This window comes from Coturnix japonica, chromosome 1, assembly GCF_001577835.2.
Source record: "Coturnix japonica isolate 7356 chromosome 1, Coturnix japonica 2.1, whole genome shotgun sequence".
In the NCBI taxonomy this organism is placed as follows: domain Eukaryota; kingdom Metazoa; phylum Chordata; class Aves; order Galliformes; family Phasianidae; genus Coturnix; species Coturnix japonica.
The window spans coordinates 172792412-172812269 of record NC_029516.1 but is presented as its reverse complement, the minus strand read 5'-3'; the positions used below and the strand labels follow the sequence as shown (position 1 = coordinate 172812269).

The window sequence follows — 19858 nt, the reverse complement described above, 5'->3', positions numbered from 1 at the left end:
CAGGCACGGGAGAGATGCGGGTTTCCAAGCACTGTGGAAGGGACGAGAGTTGCTCCCCCCCGCCCTGCTGTGCTCCCTTTCCTTCGGGCTCCCAGGAGCACCCAGAGGTGCCACCCAACTCGCGAGGTCTCCTCGCTGCCGTTCGCTCCCCGATCCGAACCGGAGGGGCTCGACCGTAGACCTAGTGAGGTCCCTTCCTATCCGAGTCGTGCCACGATCTTAAGTTCAGCTTCGCTTTTAAGATCTTGAATAACAACAGATCTCATACACGCACACATGGAACGGGGGGATAAAGGAGAAACACGCTCCCACGTCCGCATCCCTGCGATACAGCCACACACAAAGCCCGGGGCTGCATTACCCAGCAATGGGCCGGCTCCTCAACTCTTTGTGTTCACCCCCCAGCCCCTCCAGCCGCAGCCAGCACAAGGTGCGGGCTGAGCCCCGACCTCCCCCACCTCAACCTCCGTCCGGAGACCCCAAGCGGCTTTCGATCGCACAGCCCGAGGCTACAGACAACACCCTTTGTTAAATGAATGAGCTGGGAAAGCAGGAGGGAGGCGATCTCAATGCCGTTCCCCCCCCCCCCCCCCAAACCTCTTTCTTAAATTGAATGGAAAGGGGAAGGGAAAAAAAAAAAAGAGAGAGAGAAAGAGAGAAGAAAAATAAGAACCCAGCCGCTCATCCTCTTTACAAACTTTCCAGTTACAAAAAGAAAAAAGAAAAGATCGCGGAGGAAATCCCCGGCCCAGCAGCACTCACCTTCCGCCCGCTGCAAGGTGCCGCCCGCTCTCCGCCCTGCCCGCTCCCCGCGGCCGCCCGGCGCCGCCTCCCCGCACCCTCCCCGCTATCATTGGCTCCGGAGGGGTCCAGGAGTCCGCCCCCTCCACCAAGGTGGGCAGCCCAAGGTTGGGGGAGAAGTTTGGAGCCGGTGTGTTGTGTTGGAGCTTTGGGATGGGCTGGTTGTTCGGTGCCCGGTGCTTATAGAGCACGGGGTTGGTGCGGGACTGAAGGATGGTTCGCGATTATGGTGATAAGGCCGAGGGGAGGGGATGGCCGGCTGTAGTGACTTGGTTTCTGTTCTCGGTATCTCAGAACCGGCTCCATTAGGGACCGTGTGGCTCGCAGATCCAAAAAAGGAAAGAAGGGAAACTGGCTCTGCCCTGCTGCTGTGCTGCACAGCAGGATGTGCGTATCGCAGGGATGTTACCTTATACTGCAAGAGATGGGGTTTGTCCTCCCCCACGATGCAAAGCTCGCTGGAAACTTGTCCCCGTAGTTAGCAGGAGTGTTCAGCACCGCGCTTGTGCTCTGCTGGGAGAGAAGAGGTGGGGTTTGATCACAGGCATTCAGGAAAAGGAAACGGTGAGGCTGTCTAGACAGAGATGTCAAACGCTAAGTGGAACAGGTAGATACATGGGAGGCAAATAATGCAGGTCACCACATCAGACCTGATCTTACAGAGTCACAGCACGCTCGTATACAACAGCATTGCACAGCCTTGCCCTTCCCTCCTGTATCAGCGTTTATCAGTTCCCCTGATAAGTTTGTTCAGGAGCTAATGAATCCGACTGAAATACACAAATAGAGGAAGTGAGAACACAAGGAGTGGCAGGGAAGGTTGGAGTGCAGCAGGGCTGATTTCAATCAGCTTAACCTGTTGCTGAACCACATGCTCAGTTACTTCCCCCTAGATATGGGAACCCCCAGGTACGTGGGAGTCGTGCGTGATCACTGCAGCGAGGAAAACTGCACAGCTGAGCTCAGATTCCATAGCTGCAAAGGAAGCACACAGAGCTGAAGTTAGAACTGAGCACAGCTCCCTTTCCATCCCACACCGAGTCCCGAAGAGTGACTCTTTCTGTACTCTGAATAAGAAAACCTCTTAAGAAACAAGGATGCACCCTGATAGTTTTGAAAACAAGTTTGAAAACAAGCCAGGTGAGAGACTGGTCCAAAGTACTCCTAAGGGTGCCCTCTCTGAAAGATATCTGACCAAACACATTTATCCAACCCCATGACAGTGATATGGAGAATGGTGATGGGAAGTTACTGGCAGTGGTTGGCCTAAGGCCTGGCCCACCATCAGCCCATGGATTGCTCCAACAGCCCCTGCTATGGCTGCTGTTATATTTGTATCACAGCAGCACGGAACAACCAGAATACTGCACTTTAATTAGAAGCATTGTAAAGCAAAAAGACTTTGTCTATGCACAGGTTATCTTGGTTCAGAAATCGTTTCACTTAAATCTTTTTATATTCACTGCGAAACATTGAGAATATTCTGGGATTACGACGCAGTGTTTGGAATAGATCCAGATCCCAGAACTTCTCTATCTATTGTATTTCAGAGAGGATTCCCAAACACATGGCAGAAGAGCTGTTTGAGATGCACAGCGTCAGAATGGGACAGAGCTACTGCAGCAAACCAGGTTTTGTACTTGAGAAAGGAATGAGTGAAATGCAGATCATTTATTTGCCTTGTAAGTACTCAGAGCAGAGAAAGTGCTCAGGGGGAATTTCATAGAAATGATTCATCTTGCCTTGAACTCGGGATAAACTCAGATGGCCCATTTTCAGTTTGGGTAGGAAAAGGTTTCCTTATACCTCACAAGGGTCTCCCATTTTCAATATGGGTATAAAAGAGTTCTGTGGGAGACCAGCCCGGGCCTCAAAGACCAACACTGTTCAGTTGTTTATACTTCAGATGCAGAGCAGAGAGAGGAGCCCAGATATTGTGGGGCACATCCTGACAGTTTATTCTCCATCAGCAAGACCAGCATTGATGGTTCATATCATGTTGTGCATCTCTGCTCCTTAGCTACTCCCTGCAGCGTGCCAGTGTGACAATGTGTGCACCTGGGAGGGATCAGCAAACTTCTCCACCTAAGATTTTTACTAAGATTTTCAGCCAGATCGGATCCCAGGCCTTGACTGAAATGATGCACAGGGAATATAGGGGCATGTGAAGTCACAGGACTGAGGAATAGTACCTTGCTATGGTGTACCAGTTTAATCACCCGCAATCATTTGTCCACTCGAACCTGTCTGAGCAATTACAGACAAGTTGGCCTCAGCCTACAAGGAATCAGATATCAAGAATACCTTGAAGAATTGTCACAAACAGGGAGAAACTTAATGACAAGGCTTAATAGTCAGACAATGATTGGAAAAAGGGAAGGGAAGGGAAGGGAAGGGAATTCCAATGTCAGCGAATCCAACTAGTGAAATAACGTAAGGGCCAGAACATCTGTCTGCTAGAAAGCAAAAACACCTGGTTCCTGCCTTAGCTATTCTGATGTTAGATGGTGTGTAGTGGCCATCACCAAAAAACCCTATTTGGAGCTCCAAAATGTATGTAAGTAGCAGACTTTTTACTGTCCTAGAGAAGCAGTTTAAACTTTGGACAGCTTATGCCAATTCAAATGCCAACTTTTGATTTGCTGAGATTTCACTGCCCAGAGTTGGGCCAAACACAGAGATAAGACCTATTTTGGCAAACCTGGCTCTGAATTACATTCACTCTTGATCACTTACATCCCAAATCATTCAGGCTCTCCTTAAGGGTTTTCTTGTTTGTTGAGCTATGCTGTAGCTGGTTAAAAACCCAGAGGAATCTTTGTGCCATTCCAATGTTAAATCATCACTTACTGCTTCATCGAAGCCCTGGAATCCAGCAAAACCTCTGATGATGAATACTTTTACATTCCAGATCTGCTTTAGCCAGGAAATTGCATAGTGACAGCTAAGAGCACTCAGTGCTTTGGTGAGCAGTCAGCAAGTCAGGATGAATACTAGGGAAGCCACAAGTGGCTATTTGATTCTGGAAGCCTTATGTAGCTCTGGAAGTCATAAAATACAGATGGGTAAAGGCTTAACAACAAGCTCAGTCTTTGATTCATTAGCTAACAGCTGAATCTAAGTACTTACATCCCAGTTTTGAGGCATGCTGCTAATTCAAGCTTCAAGAGATGGGCAGATTTGTTCTGCACTGTGGAGCTGTACTGGTTCCTGGTTTTGACTGGGACTTTGTTTTCTCAGTGATCTGAAGAGTTTCATTTCTTGAAAAATTATCTCCAGCCATTGGTAACCTTATTTTAGAAAACATATTTAAATGTCTAATCTTTCTTCCCCCAACCCCTCATACATTTTGACCACGTTGGGTCAGTCACTGGAGCTACGCTAATTCACACCAGGATCTGACCGTTTACATTTTAAACCTGCATTGAGAAAAATAAGTGTTCTAACTTGAAAACCTGCTTTCAGATATTACAAACAGCATCAGCCTGTTCCAAAAGTAACCATGACTCTACGTTCAGAATGTCCTTTCTTTCAATCTCTTAGCTTTATCCAATATCAGAGCTTCTCTCTGCTGTTGAAAAAGCCTATCTCTGCCTCTGTTCTTCCTCAGCTACTTCTTAAAAATATCTGCTCCTACTTGGTCCTCCCCTCCATCCTCCCAGCCTGTATTATTCATTTTATCATTAAACTCATTTTCAAGTCTTTCTTGATGCCCCCCAGGAAACCCCAGGTAAGCATACTCATGTAGTCTAGACTCTCCCTTAGCAATCAGTGCTCCATCTTGACTAGAAATCACAAGAGCAACTCTGATTTGTAAATTCTATGCATCTGGGTAGAGCTGCAAATGAGAAATGAGGCCCCCGGGGAGAACTGGAGGGGCTCTAATGCAAGGTAGGCAAAAGTGGGGTAGGGGGAAGAGGAGAAGCTGGTAAATACTGCTCATTCACTTGGGTCTTTGGAGCATGAAGGAACTTGCTGGCAGCACAGGAAGCATGGAAAGTAGAATGGTGGAAGCAGACAGACACGACACTTAGCACATGACAGAGTGCCTCTAGACTGGGAAGATACCTGTAGAAATCATAAGGTGTGCTATGGTTGCTGTCTCTTTCCCAGCTGCCCTGTCCACAGCATGGCCTGGCTCTCTCAGATCTGCTTGGGGAGACTTTCCTGGCTGCAGGGATGAACAGGTGAGACTCAAAAACAGGTAAATTTTCTGCAGCGCAGAACACTGCTTCCAACAGTCAAATCTGTGACAGGTTTTCCTCCTAGGATTCAGTGTACAGAGCTGGAATGGTTTTAAAACACACGCTCCGAATCGCTTTTATTTCCTCTAATTTTCTGTCCATCTTATTCTGTCTGTTTTACTACAGTCCAATGGTGCAGGAAATCCTTGTCAGTGAACATCTGGAAAAAACACAGTAGATTTACAGGTAATTTGAAATCAACATTTCCTGCTGAGCCAGGAAGAAACCCACAGTAACAATGCTGAAAGTGAAATTAATCCAACTACATATATATTAAACCCCTTTTTACTTAAAATTAGAGAGAACTAAAGAAGAAAGCTTCAACATCAAGGCAACCGACTCTGAAAGAGAGCAGTGAAACAGACTGCAATAAATTCACCTTTCATTGGGGACTGCCCAAGTGTAAGGGTCTGTCTTAGAAAGAAAATAATAACAAAAATAATAATAATAAAATAATCAATTAGTTTTTCCTCTCTATTGTTTTTTTGTAAGTGTATCTCTGTGGAGATTCCACTTTAGGGTTTAAAAAGAAAAGCTGTGCAATGCATGCAGTGGTTTGAATGAGACATCAGACAGGGACCACTAATCTAGGGCTATTTCATTACTTAAAATCTAACAAAATCAGCTCATTTTTTCTTGCTTTCCCTACCTACGAGGACACTCAAATAAATAGTGGTCATCCAGCCTGGAGGGCTTTGTAACAATGCGATGGTGTAACAGTTAAACTCTTTTGCTGAGCTTATTCATACTGCATGACTCCGAAGACCCAATCCTGTTCTTATTGAAGCTAGAGAGACATTTGCCACACATTTCAGAGAGAACAAAACCAGCCCTTCAGTCACAGCACCTCTACCAGACACTGTTTCACACCCTGCCAAAAATGTCAGAGCTTGAATCACTTCAGTAGCTTGAGCCATTTAAAACTGGACTGAACAAAGCCCTGGAGAATGAACTGCACAGCAAAACCTTCCCCTGTTCCTTTCCTTATCTCTGCTTCTGTCTCACTGGGTTACATGGGTAGCAACCAAAAACTGCAGAGCACTGACAGACATGGAGTTGGTGGATGATCCGTAGCGATGCTTCATAAGGAAGCTGTGAAAATATGAAAGTAACATTCTCCATTCCTACCTATTTGCATAATGTCCAAGAGGAATTAAGTGAATCGTAACACAAAGATTATAGAGCAGCTGCCTGAAATGTTTAGGAAAAAATATGCAGAGTTTTGAACTATTTCATGCCAGCTTTGAACAACAGTGCATTTAAAGTACAAAGTTAAAGGTCTTCAGCAACATAATTTGTGTAGGTGTGCAGTAAAATTAGATCACCAAGAATGCTGAGCTGGAATGCCCATTTTGAGAGCTGCTTCCATAGTTAATCCAACAGAGGGAGCTGCAAAAGCTAAGGGGAGGTTTGGCTGGGTACTGTGATGCTGGTAATTCAATTATACTGGTTGGTCACACTAAAACCAAAGTTACTCTGGAGATACAGATCACACTGAGCCTGCCAAGAGAGCTGGCCCTGCAGAATTCCTTTGGTATGATGTACGTCTCAGTGCTCTCCAAACCACCGATGAGTTGCAGATTGGGCTGCAGGACCCAGGAAAACTTCATAAATTGATTGTATTGCATGATGTGGTAAATATAACACATGGAACCAGATATGTTGTCTTAAGTGAGGGAAGTGCAAGTTGTGTAAGTTTTGTCTGTCTTTACATACACATTCCTACACTACCTTTCCACATACTTTTCCTACACTACCTACAGGACTTGCAAAATAACATCACAGCAGCACATGAGCCTTTTCACTGGGCACCATAATCCAAGATAAAACTGAGATTTTAGCCTAAATTTACGGTCAAATACTCTCTGAAATCAGAGAAGAATCACATCACACTTGCTAGGGAAGGATAACTTCAACTAGGATCTCTATTTTAGACAAAATTCACCATTGTAACTGCACCACTTTCTGTGATGAGGTTTCTTGTCCTGAGTCTCAACATCTTGTCTGGTTTGTTAATTAGCAGTTTTGGGGCTGGCTGTTCTGCTTCTCTTTTTGCCACATTTTTCTGGGATATGTTGCAGTTCTTATCAAAGTATTCAATTCTTACCAAGTAATTAAATTCATCAGCATAAATTAATCACCGAAGTACCCTTTGAGCAGTATTACAGATGGGGAAAATGAGATAAGAGCTCACTCAACCAGTAGCCTGAGGCCATGCAGCAAAAAATGACAGCAATTATGCTCCTTGAATTCAGGAGTTGCTGTCTCCCAGCTCTGTTCTCAGACTAGATCATTCCTTTAGACTGTATTTGCGATATGAAAGACAAATCTAATCGAACAGACCTGGCTTAGTATAGACATAGAGATCTAATCTTCAGCAGGCAGGTGAACTACAGGGGAGATCAAACCAGACATGCTGCATATTGCTGTTTGCATCAGGCTGGCAGCCTCTGTCCAAATGCTTTGTATTAAGGGACAGCAATCCCGCATGAAGACATGACACCAAATCTTACTCTGCTGGTAGTGGCCTCGTCCCATCCAGGCTGTACGATGCAAAGGGCTGCATAGAGAAAAAAGGCCTAGAGATGTAAGGTAAGTCATTTTCAAAGGGCTGTTGCAGAAATTGAGCCAACTGCTGATGTATGTGGATTGTGTGAGAAAGTGTGGGGAAGCTCCTTGCTCGCAGGGAATTGCAGTTGGAAACATTCAGGTTAAGCAGCGGACAATGTTGTGTTGTGCAATCTCTGCATGGAGGATTTTTTGTTTAGAGCACACATGCCTAGATTTCTGGGAAGAGCACATCTAAGAAAATCATATTCAGGAGGACCAAGCTAAAGCAAGTGCTTTTCCCCTTTAATTTTTAAGTGGTTACAAAACAATGAAGCCCTCAGTTCTTTACACTTCACAGGGAAGAATGTACAAAGAGCTACTTAATGTCTTTCAGTTCAGCTCTTTCATTCTCAAGAGTATCCAGTTGCAAGGTATCTGTATCAGTCTCCCAACTCTCCACCAATCCCTGAAGCAAAGTCTGCCCAACTGTAAGCTCTTGTTCTAACACGCTGTTTCAGACTGACCAGGTTTCAGCATGCAAGGCTTGTTCTGCTTGAACCTGTTCGACATTGGCAGACAAGTGGGATCACAAAATCCAGCAGTACTCCTTCTACACTGAAACCTCGAGTAAGCACTTTCACAGTGCCAAGCTAATCTTATCCCTGATGTCTAAGATCTAGACGGAAACAAGCAACACAACTAAAGAAGTCCACGTCACCAAGGAAAATTTGAATGCTTCCTGATTGGTCTTCCAAATAATTATTTCATGTGCTTCTAACAGAAACCGGCTTGCAGTTCAAGCATTATACAGTTTTCTTCATCACTGCAAACTGCAATTAAGGAATCAGATGGCAAGATATAAATCACATCACAGGATCAGCTTGGAAACAATAGTGAAAGCAGACAGTGCTGGGGATTCTATTTTTGTTGCCCGATTATTGCTAGGCAGTCTCAAATACAAATAGATATAAAAAAAGAAGAAAATAAACATATTTATAGCTAAGGTAATAACACCTGTACACTAAATTAACTAGTGAAACGTGCAAAATTAAAATGCCACATTTAGCTCAGTCACTTAGCAACAGCTGCTTCAGTTTAAGATGCAATCATTCTGCAGCTGTTAGCTGTCACCTAGGGCTGGGGCTCCCATCCCTCTAGCAAAGTCAGCAGGAGAAAATGTGTCCCTGCATTTTAGCTGCTCCTCTTCACAATCCAATGTCTTGACTCAAACATGTTGATATCCACCATCTGCAAGCTGGGCTTTGTTGTCAGGCAGGAGCCCAGCACACTGACACTCACTCTGACAGCTCCCCTGTGAGGTAGTTACCCACATCAGAGAGGCAATGCAAACAGTGATGTCTTAAACTGCCCCAGCAGCACACACTACAGTGTATCCACTGATACCTTAAGGTCAGGCAAGATCAGAATTGTGAGTAAATACTACAGTGTCCAAGAAAATTAGAGTGAGAAAAGTTCTACTGAGTTTTTACCACAGTGTAGTAAAACATTTAGGGATTATTAGGCCAAAATGAAGACTGAGACAACATAGCCTAAGGGCTAGGGCACAGCCCAGGGAAAGGGAGCTGAGTAGTTTTGGGCTAAGCAATCTGACTACTTACATGCAATGCTGCTCCACACCCTGGGTTATTTTCTTGTTTCCTGATGCATAACTGTGTTTGTTGGGCGTGTGTTCAAATCAGCTCTATCCTTTGTAGGGCAGGTGTGCTTGGGGCAGGAGCCTTCAGTGGATGCAGACAAAGGAACATCTGCTCCAGTCTCCTGAGTTAAGAGCAATACAGGAGCCAGAGCTGCTTGCACTTGCTGAGAAAGCATCCAGCCCAATGTGCAGAAGGAAAGCCTGGAGTGCACACATGTGGTCTTTTCCAACCTTGATAATTCTGTGATTCTGTGATTCTATGTAAAGACCGAGATCAAGGCTCTCATCTGAAGATTTTAACCAGTACTCAAAGTGGCACCATTATAGCTCATAGGTACCACCAGCACACTTAATTACAGAGGCCTGATTATCTTCTGCCCTTCATAATCATTTATGACACAGAGTAGAATGTCAAGAGTTCATCACCTTTTTACTTAATCTCTATTTTGTTCTGCACCAAATGCACACATGCGTTTCAGAGGAATTAAAATCATTTGCAGATTACATGCCACCATATTCAAACCACTAGTGAGAACACTTAAGCTTTCACGAGCCGAAAAAAGAAATGTGTGTGGTTCACCCCCATCTACAGGAGGTAAATTTCCTTCAGCAGACAGTTTTCATACATAGTAAGTAGATGCAGAACAGAATATTTGTGGGGGAAAATGAAAAAGGAAAGAGGATGCTCAGATCAGAGATTGCCAGTGGCTACACATTTTCCTTTTTTTTTCCTCCCCAAACCCTGTGAGGTAAGATTATGACTAATAAGATCACAATCATGAGCTGTAAGGCCCACTTAGTAAGGCAAAATACATTTAAAAGCATAAACCTAAATGGCTTGAAAATAAATTGGGTCACAAAGCAACCCCAACCCTCAGAAACTGCATGGGAAATGTTCCTTTTCAAGCTGTTCTCCTTTTTTTTAGCCTTCTGGGTTTTTGTTTTGTTTTGTTTAATTAACTGAAATTTCACAGGTGTTCAAGGTGAACAAAAACACAGATGAAATTACTTCTTTGCAAGAGGTGAGGGACACTGCTAGCAGATTCCTGCTATAGAACAAGTCTCCTTGCTGGTCAGTCACTGTCAAATGAAAACCTGGTTTTGTCTGGTAAACTTCATTGAACTGCTGCCAAAATTTAGTTCTCTTCTTGGCAAAGGCTGCTCAGGGAAGTGATGGAGTCATCATTCCTGGAGGTGCTCAAGAAACGTGTAGATGTGGCCCTCAGGAACATGGTTAGTGAGCTCGGTGGGGATAGGTCAATAGGAATAGGTTATCTTAGTGGTCTTTTCCAACCTGAATGATTCCATGATTCTTAACATACTGAACCTTTCCCTTTTGACTGTCCCAGCCTACCTGTCTGATTTTTAACACACTCCAAAGACTGGAAGGGAACCCACACAGTCCAAACAAGGAACTTGTATTTTCTGTCTATATCCCAGGGTATTTTAAAAATATATCTATCTAGTGGTATATAAACTCAGTAGATAAATCCAAACCTGACAGAAAAACTTCTCTCTTCAATCCATTACACAAAGTATTCCCAAACAAACTCATGAAGTCTTACTCTACTTGTAATAGAAAACTGACCTTTTGTAGGCATTATATAGGCAGTGCAATTTGCATTTGCCAAAGACCATATTCAGCAGACACTGAGCAAGTACTCATTCACTTATTCAATCACAGTCAATTCTGCACATCCAAACAACACAGATCTGCAAAGCCATGCAGAACCTACATGTGCACAGTGACTATATCCCTGCACCTTCAAGTCAGCAGCCTGGATGGAGCTTGGCAATCCCAGGATATGGTACAGCATCTTTGCTATTTAGCTATGTTTTTTCCATATGTCTCTCCTTTTCAACCTGTTAGTTTGACCTTGGTAACATGTGGCACACAATTAGCAGTTTAATAGGGACACAGTCATGAAAAATCCCCAAAAAGTAGGGAAATTAGAACTTGTTTTTGTCACTATTCTTGATGTAATCCTCACTAAAAGCTGACTCAGTTTTCTTTCTGGCAGTGTATCAACTATTACACTGAAGGCCTGAAAGACTCAGTTCTTGTAAAAAAATTAGTTACTTTGTAAAATAAATATACTCCCTTGTGCTGATATTATCTATCTTGGTTTCTTCCTTTTACTTTTTGCCTGATCACCTGACCCTAAATTGCCCAGATTTGCCATAATCCTTCCACTCCCATCAAGGTCAGATTAGTGGGTCTGAGAGGCTTACTCACAAAACTGCAGCTTGCTCTGCAGAGCATCAAAGAAATAACGTGTTTGAGATTTCCACTCCACAGAGAATCAGGTTTTCTTGGAAGTAATTTTCCATTTTGCTTGCAATGTAGTCCCAAATAAAGCGTTATATAACAGTGAGATCACAGCACTGAAGTGTTATTTGCACTTTGCTTGCAAGACAACATTTTTGCTAGCTATGCCCACTGTGTTTGTTTGCTGTGGTGTCACCTACAGCAGGGGGAAGTCATTTCAAACACCAACTCTTGCATTTCTCCTTTGTGTAACTAAGTAATGATTTAAAGTGTGATCACTGGTTCTTAACCGCTGATCAAAAGGCTGCTGACTAAACCGAAGTTTGTCAGAGCGCGTGAGATGACTTGTCTGGTTATTTCAATTGGAATGGAAAGTTTTGATCCTGCAGTTCATCCACATGCCTGCATGCTGGGCCAAATTCCCCTGTCAGTCACAAGCTCACATACATATTCAATCCATCACCCCAGGTGTCATTCTACAACCTTCCACGCAAGCACACGAACCTACCATTATTTTTATTTTAACTCATTTCTTATCCAGGCTTTTAGGATATAGTACTAAACTAAGTGGACATCACAGCCTCTTTATATCAACCACACCAAATAACTTAGGAGGAGAAGGCAGAGCCAGAGCTACTAAGAAATGCACTGACTTTGAAGAGCTGCACCCAGAGACCCAAAGACAGCTATAGCAGAATGATGGCAGGCATCCTCAGGGAGCGAACTCCTCAGACAAGTTCCCTGACCTGAGAAAAACCCTGTTCCCCTAGTTCAATCAGTTGGGACTGCAGCACGAAGAACAAGACAGCCAGACTGTCCTTGACTGCCTGCCTCCCTGACAAGATGAGTGCTGGTCACTCAAGCGTTTTCAAAGGAGATGATTCGAGCTGTTTTCTGTTATAAAACCAGGCAGCTTATCTAATACTGTAAGAAATGCATAGAAGCCAGAAATGTTCACGGTCACTACTGCACGCCCAAATCACTTCAAGCTCTGTGGGAAGAAGAAAGAATGAACGTCTCCAAAACCACAGACATTTAGAATGAAACAAAATGACAATCCCCATTGTCCATTAGCAATAGTCTGCCTGTAGCATCCAGCTGGGGAGCTCTGACTCGAACTGATGGGCCTTAGGGAGTTCAAAAGGTTTTCTATTACAAATTACTACTAACTATCTTTATCACTACAAAGTTTAGAGTCCGAAGGTCATAACACAGCAAAGTACAAAGACAATACGTCTCCTGTTCTGAAAAGCACAGACACGGACAAGTGAGGGGTTACCACCTACTGCTATCAGTGTTCTGAAAACAATGATCACACATCCCAGCCTTTTTCTTTGCTCAACCAAAGACAGTAGTAACTCTGACAGATACTCAGTGTTGTGACTACACAGCCTTACAGTCCTTGCCTAGAGGTTCCGGATTCTGCCACTGTACGCACTGTATCCAACATTAATTAAACGCACAAGAAGAACATTAATGAAATTTGCAAATCTAAGTATTCAAAAGGCAGGAAATGCCAAAGTGAATGTCAGCTGCACCACTTCAATTAGTACTCTTTGCAGATGCCTTATAATGGATTTTAATTATGTGATTTAGTGCTAGTTTTCCACAGAACCCTGCTTCACCTAGTTTACAAAACAACATCACTCACTTAAGGGGATAGGTGCCATTTGTATTCATGCACTGAATTTAGGAGATCTGAACCCTTAGCAAGGTGAATCTCCTTTTGAAATACAAATCTTGCCATGGTGAATGTACAAAATATTAATTTAGGTACCTCAGATGTGGCAGTAATCTGCACTTAATGGAATTAGCAGCTCGAATTCTTTTTCCTCCTTGTTTTTCATGCATATTCCAATGCCTTTTTCATTGTAAGTTGGCCAAACCTGAAGACAGAAAACATTTATTCATTCTACAGCTTTCTACTCTTTACATTATAACCGAACATCAGCATTTCTTAATTTGTTGTAACAACGTGGAAGCAAAAGTGAAATCTCCAGCCCCAGAGGAAACTGCTTTTACTCGGCCTTGATTTCTCACTTCCCATACATCCTGTCATCTCTTTTCTGTTTATCCCATACATTTATCTCCACACACACCAGACTGTTTAGGTAAATGTCTCCACTCCCCCACAGCCATTCCAACACCTTCGTAAGGCCAGTCCCAGTTTCCTGCTTCATGTCCCCTTCCTCCCACTACCTTCTCATCCAGTCTCCATCACTCTCCCACCCACTGTTTTATTTTGCTGTTGAAGTTCAGTACATCTCCCCAGAAGAGAAGAAGTGAGATTCTTTTTCAGAGTCCTGTGACTTGGTCAAATTTGGGTCAACTTTCACAGGCACAAGAGGTACATTCCTGACTCATCGTCTATCCTCTTGCCAAGCTGAAAAAGCATAAAAGCATCTAAGCTTCTCAGATAAGTTGCTGACAGTATTTTAAAGCTAAAAACAACCTATTCACTTTTCATACTGGGAGAGAAATGAACAGCTCTGTTTGAAATTTAAGGAGAAAGTAGGGAGGAAAGAGTCATCTAAGACAAGTATTTGGCTGAAAAACTTCACTGTTAACTAAAACTAAACAAGTGGCCTCAAATGGAGGCCACATTACAACTGGCTAAGGGAAAACAATTAGTATTAGAATACTCTTAGCTTGTAATCAAAGAGAGGGAACTACCTTTTCATGGGTGCTTGCTGAATAACTTGCCCAAAGGGCTCCACTGGTTTATTCAGTATGTTTTGAATACATTGCATCCTTCAGCACCCAAAGGGTACCAGCAGCAGACACTTTCCATGTAGTATCACCAAGGTTCATTTTAAACCTGAATCTTGGAATTTAAAGTCTTTATTATCCTTGTTACTGGTTTGAGACTTCAGAATTAGGTTGGAGCTGAGACTTTTGCAAACACTGCCACAGAACCCTACAGCACCAAGACTTTCTGATGTTCTAGCTGACAAAAACCAGCTCAGATTCTGTCTCATTAACATACACTAAACTTACAGAAGAAAGCACACAACCTTCTGCCTTGGCTGAACTTCATTTCAGTTTTGCTCAACACACAAGCTAGTTCTCTTATATCATTGGACAGTCTCATTGTACCTTTGGGGAGCTGGGCTGAAGATTCTGCCTAGAGCAGACTAACAGACGTTGCACTTCAGAAATCCTCTGGTTGAAATCATCCATAGTAGCCTCATTAAGACTCGGTCTTTCCATTTCTATTTATTGCTTAGGGAAGTCACGCAGGGTTGCACTGGCACAACCCAGAGAACTGAACTAACTGGTAATTTCACTTTAACATTGTTCTCAGATTTCTTGGAGGATGTTACATTTCAGCAGGGAAAAGTATTACTCACAGCAAGTGAGCCTGCAAATATTTTAACTATGATTCTGGAAACATAACTGATAATACGGTGGGAAATGACGCCTTGATTGATGCATTCATGTTCTCTGCTACTACAAGCAAGGGAATCCAAGCTTCAAATAGATGTGTTTGGTTTTTGCTTGGTGATCTGCTTGCATGCCATAGTTCTACTGAGCACTAGCTTCCTCCTTGTTCTTCAAAACAGCAACTAGAGATATAACACTTGATTTGTCTTCATACAGGACATACTTAACTGCTGGCCTCCAGTACACAAGCTGCTGGCAACCATACCCAAATGGTTTCTCTCTACCCTTTCAAAACTCCTCTAACCAACATCTTTTCTTAGTCCACTACACAACTTTGCAATTTGTAACACCAAACTTCACTTGATTCTTATTACTCCAGTCTTTAAGGTTATTTGGTACTTCCTATACAGTGTTCCAGTCTTCCTGTGTCCAAATCCTCAAAGAAATTCCAGTTAAAACGAAGTGACTTTGTTTGTTAAGTTCGAAAATACTGCCTACTGAGAAGAAATGTACCTGTTGTTTATCAGAACTATTTTCCTAAGATTGCTGAAGACTCAATTCAGCACCATAGTGAATCGTTTTTTGAAGTCCTGAGGGGTAGAAATCAGAGCAGGTAGGAGAAATGTGTGTGTAACAGAAGCTTCAGTTCCAGGGAACTTGTGGCATTACAGGAAATTAGCAATTGTCTGTAGTTAGGCTCTGGCTGAATCTGACCCCGGACCAACCTTCAATTAAAGGTGACACGGAAGTTCAGGCTTCAGAGACTTTAACATGGCACCTCTCAACAGGCTGGAACTCATGAAGTAGAAACAGAATAATTGAGAAGTGGCGGGCTTGGCATAGAAAGCTGTTTCAAAGATCCGGTGTCTTAATGTCATCCTTCAAGTTACCTCTTATTATTTGTATTGAAAGTTGATGCCTGGATTTTTAGTGAGGAAAGAAAAATCTCCTGATAGTCAGTGCCCTCAGCTTACCCTCGTGAAAACTTTCAAAGCTCCACTTGGCTCAGATGGAGCTCTGGTCCAGAGCAAACAGCAAAGCTATTGCTCAATTTTAAGGCCAAGAATAGCCGTGCAGCAGCAGATGAACAACAAATTCACACCCACAGCAATGACTGCACTCTCCATTCTTGAGATGGGTTACATCTTCTGATATCACAGCTTTTGGATTGAAGTGGCTGGAGGAAGTATCCGGGGACAAACTTGGGAGCCTGGAGGTTTAGCTGCTGCTTAGTTCCTCCACATAATCCACAGCCTTCCTGTCATCTCAGGCAAAGCAGTTAGTTGTCTGTTGATTTAATAACCAGTAAAACAAGTGATTTTCCGCTGTGTATCATAACAGAGCTGCAAAACATAGTTCTACTGTTTGTGCAATGTTCTAAGATTGCTGTTATTAACAATCATTTGCATTCTACCAGGCTTAGTGATCTTGTCTGAGACCTAACTGTGTCAGATAATCACACTGCAATGATGATCCACACATCCAAATGTTTACACTGCAAACAGACAAGCAGAAGGATAGACATTCAGAGAAGAGATCACATTAAGACAACAACAAAACAGTGCAGAAAAGGACTAGATCACACCTCTGTTGGCTACTTTTGATGCCAATGCTTTTCCACCAGCTTAATTCACCTTTCATATTAAGTTATTCTTTTACATAGAAGTTCTCCATTTGGCAAATCTTCTCGCACTGGAAAAAAATTGATAGTAAAGTATAAAGCAAAAGACATAGTAATCCTAGTAATACTAGTAATAACTCGATGATCTCTAAGGTCCCTTCCAACCCGCACAAGACTGTGATACTGTGATACTGTGATCCCCCACGGATAAATATTGTATCTGGCTGAAATGAAAGAAACGCAGTTGTGTTAATAAAGCTTTAATATTATTAAGCTTTCAAAGCAATTGTGTGAGCAGAATGATAAACAGGCATGATATGCCTCAGTGCTAAGAGCAGCATCGGCATTCACATAATCTTCTGCCACAGGGAGCTACTCACTCAAACTGATCCTCCTGCTTAATGCTGAAGGTTTCCTTTTCTTCAGTTTCACAGCTTCACAAAGAACAAATGTGCCTGATCAGCAGGGAAACCAGAAAAGACGAGCTTACAAAATGCTCTCCCTGAAGGAAACCACAGAGGACATGGTAAAGCTTGAACAGAATATGTAAACACTAACCAGGCATCAAATAAGTCATGTTCCTTTTTCCAAATCTTTCCTTTGGCATCAGCTAAAGACAACATCAGAGCCAACTAAAAGTTGTGATCATTCCCTTTACACGTGTGTCTTCACTCACCCTTGGTCAAACTTGCTGTTGCAGTTGTCTGATTCAAATCCTAAGATGTGTTGTCTCCTCATTTTCTCTTAAAGTCCTCATCTGTTCATAAAGAAAACAGAGTTCCCAGTTGCTTTTTGATCTATTGCTATTGTTTTTGGGAAGGTATAAGCAACACATGAGTCATTAACAATCGGGAGAAGGAGAACAAACGAGTTCACTTCTTTCCCACAAAGCTTTTGCTGCCACGCTTGCTATCACACTGTTTTGGATACATTCTTTCATACTTGTCAAGTGGCCGTGATGTCTGATAGCAGGTTCAGACCGGCACTTGGCAGGTATAGGCTTACATCAGTGAGATAAGTTCTACTAATATAAACAGTTTACCTGTAATTAAACCTTAACTGAAGAACTGCTTTGGCTAAACGAAAACATTACTTTGGTACCAAGAGCACAAGGGAATGCTAATACAAGCCCTGCTGCTCACAGCCCTGACCCACAAAGAAAAAACCCAAACATGGGTATGAATCAGTCTGAAAAGTTCTCACAGGACTTAAGAGCTCTGCTAAAGGACAGCTGGGCTCCAAGTTTTAATTAAGCTCAGAAAACAAAAAAAAAAACAAACAACCAAACCAAACAGAACAAAACCAAAACAAAACAAAAAACACAACAAATGTATATTTAAATATATTTGTACAAAAATACTAATTTAAGCCTCTCTAAATACCAATGGCAATTTATTTGTTGGTTTTGTTCCCGCACACTTTACAGAGTCAGAGAAAGGTAATCATCACTCCTAGCAACTGGAAGTCAATATTGTTTCTATCCCAGTTCAGCAGAATGCTGCATTTCACTTCTACGTATTTATTCCCAGAAACACCCACAGATAAAAATACAACACAGTGATGGCTATTTTGGTTGCTCTGTGGCACTGTGCACGATAAACAGCGGCAGAGAATTCAGCCCAAATGTTGTCTGAGAGATTTTTTTTCCAAACACACTCGAAATTTAATCATTTTGCCTCCGGGCCTTCTACTGGTTCTTCAGCATTTGCAGTTCTTAGAAATGTGTTTCCACGTTATCTTACGTCACTGAGTATGACTGAGTATGAGTACTGACACACTGGAACAGGTTGTCCAAGGAGGCTGTGGATGCCCCATCCCTGCAGGCATTCAAGGCCAGGCTGGATGTGGCTTTGTGCAGCCCAGGCTGGTGGCTGGTGACCCTGCACATAGCAAAGGGTTGAAACAAGATGATCATTGTGGTCCCATAGCAAAGGATTTGTTCCCTCTTATTTCAAATGAAGAAAATCTGGCAAAATAACACATTGCCTCTTGAGAAATGGTCAGCAGTAAGTCCAAGAAATGTAGATTCGTTTAACAGAAGTTCCTATAGAAGCAAAAGCACTGATGTGACAGACATCCCAAATATAACAAGGACACGTACTGTACCTTTTAAGAATGCAGACTTCAGCTAGAACAGGTGTTGGTCTCATTGCATTCCAGAAATAAAACGACCTTCCAAGAGGTCCCAAAATCCTTCCTAGCCTTTGTTAGCAGATATTTCACCCAAACATCCACACTTACAAGTGGGACTCCAAAGAAAGAAGAGAACAAAAGGAAGAAAGAAAAGAAAGCATAAATGGGCTTTAAAAAAACAGCCTTTGCAAAATGTGCCTTCAGCTTTTTGCCTGTTTATTTTCCAGCCTTCTGGCTTCCCAGCTTGTCTTCAAACCCAGGGATGTTAGATCCTTCTGTTCTTAAATGAAACCTGAAAGATACAACCACATTGAATTAGAATCATACAATGGCCTGGGTTGAAAAGGACCACGATGATCATCCAGTTTCAACCTCCCTGCTATGTGCAGGGTCGCCAACCACCAGACCAGGCTGCCTAGAGCCACATCCAGCCTGGCCTTGAATACTTCCAGGGATGGGGCATCCAAAGCCTCCTTGGACAACCTGTTTGTATTTTTCTTGCTGCATCAGAGATTATGAAGACAAGATCAGGGATACTCTTCCTTTCTCACCTAATCTTTCAAATAACATCACGTGTTTTATACTTTCAAGGGCAAAGTGTTTCTCTTCAAAGCAAACAGCACGATCAGAAAACAAAAGCCGCTGGTAGCTCTCATTTATTGAGCAGAGTGGCCAGAAAGGACTGAGGAGCAAATAAACCTTCTGACCCTTTGGTAGGAGGCAGGAACCTCTGGTAGCAGAGGGGAACAGATGGGGATAACAACCCATCAGGTGCTGCTGCCTAAACAACAAGGTTTGCAGAACAGAGAACGCAGGGCACACAAATTCCCCACTGTCTACTTAGCTGAAACACGCATTCAACTCCTCTGCAGTTGTTTATTGGCATTAAAGTGTCTGGGAGACACTTTCTCAGTGTCTGTCAACAATTTCCTGCATTCTAGTGATTTTGCCCTGCAAAACCCATCCAAGAATTTCTGCCATGTCTGTGCCCTGAATGACTCAGCCTCCCATAGGAAAAGGAAGCAGATCAGGGAGTTTTAGGAAGGAAGGGAGCTGACCATACACAGAGCTAAGAACAGTTAATTGCATTACAGCTACAGAAAAAGCAGAAAATGAGGGGAGTTGGGCAGAGAAATAGGGATATGAACAAGGAAAACACAAGCAGGAGAGGAGAGGAGAGGAGAGGAGAGGAGAGGAGA

General features: G+C 42.9%; 1 protein-coding gene and 1 long non-coding RNA gene across 2 annotated transcripts in view; both read right to left on the bottom strand.

Annotated features, from left to right (window-relative positions):
• PAK1 (p21 (RAC1) activated kinase 1) overlaps positions 1-816 on the bottom strand; it is a 59206-nt gene extending 58390 nt beyond the window's left edge. The window contains exon 1 of the mRNA XM_015852504.2: positions 763-816. The gene's annotated coding sequence lies outside the window, so the exon portion shown is untranslated. The remainder of the gene's footprint in view (positions 1-762) is intronic.
• A 14487-nt stretch (positions 817-15303) lies between these two features.
• LOC116652790 overlaps positions 15304-19858 on the bottom strand; it is a 5117-nt gene continuing 562 nt past the window's right edge. The window contains exon 2 of the long non-coding RNA XR_004306002.1: positions 15304-17283. This is a non-coding gene — a long non-coding RNA (uncharacterized LOC116652790). The remainder of the gene's footprint in view (positions 17284-19858) is intronic.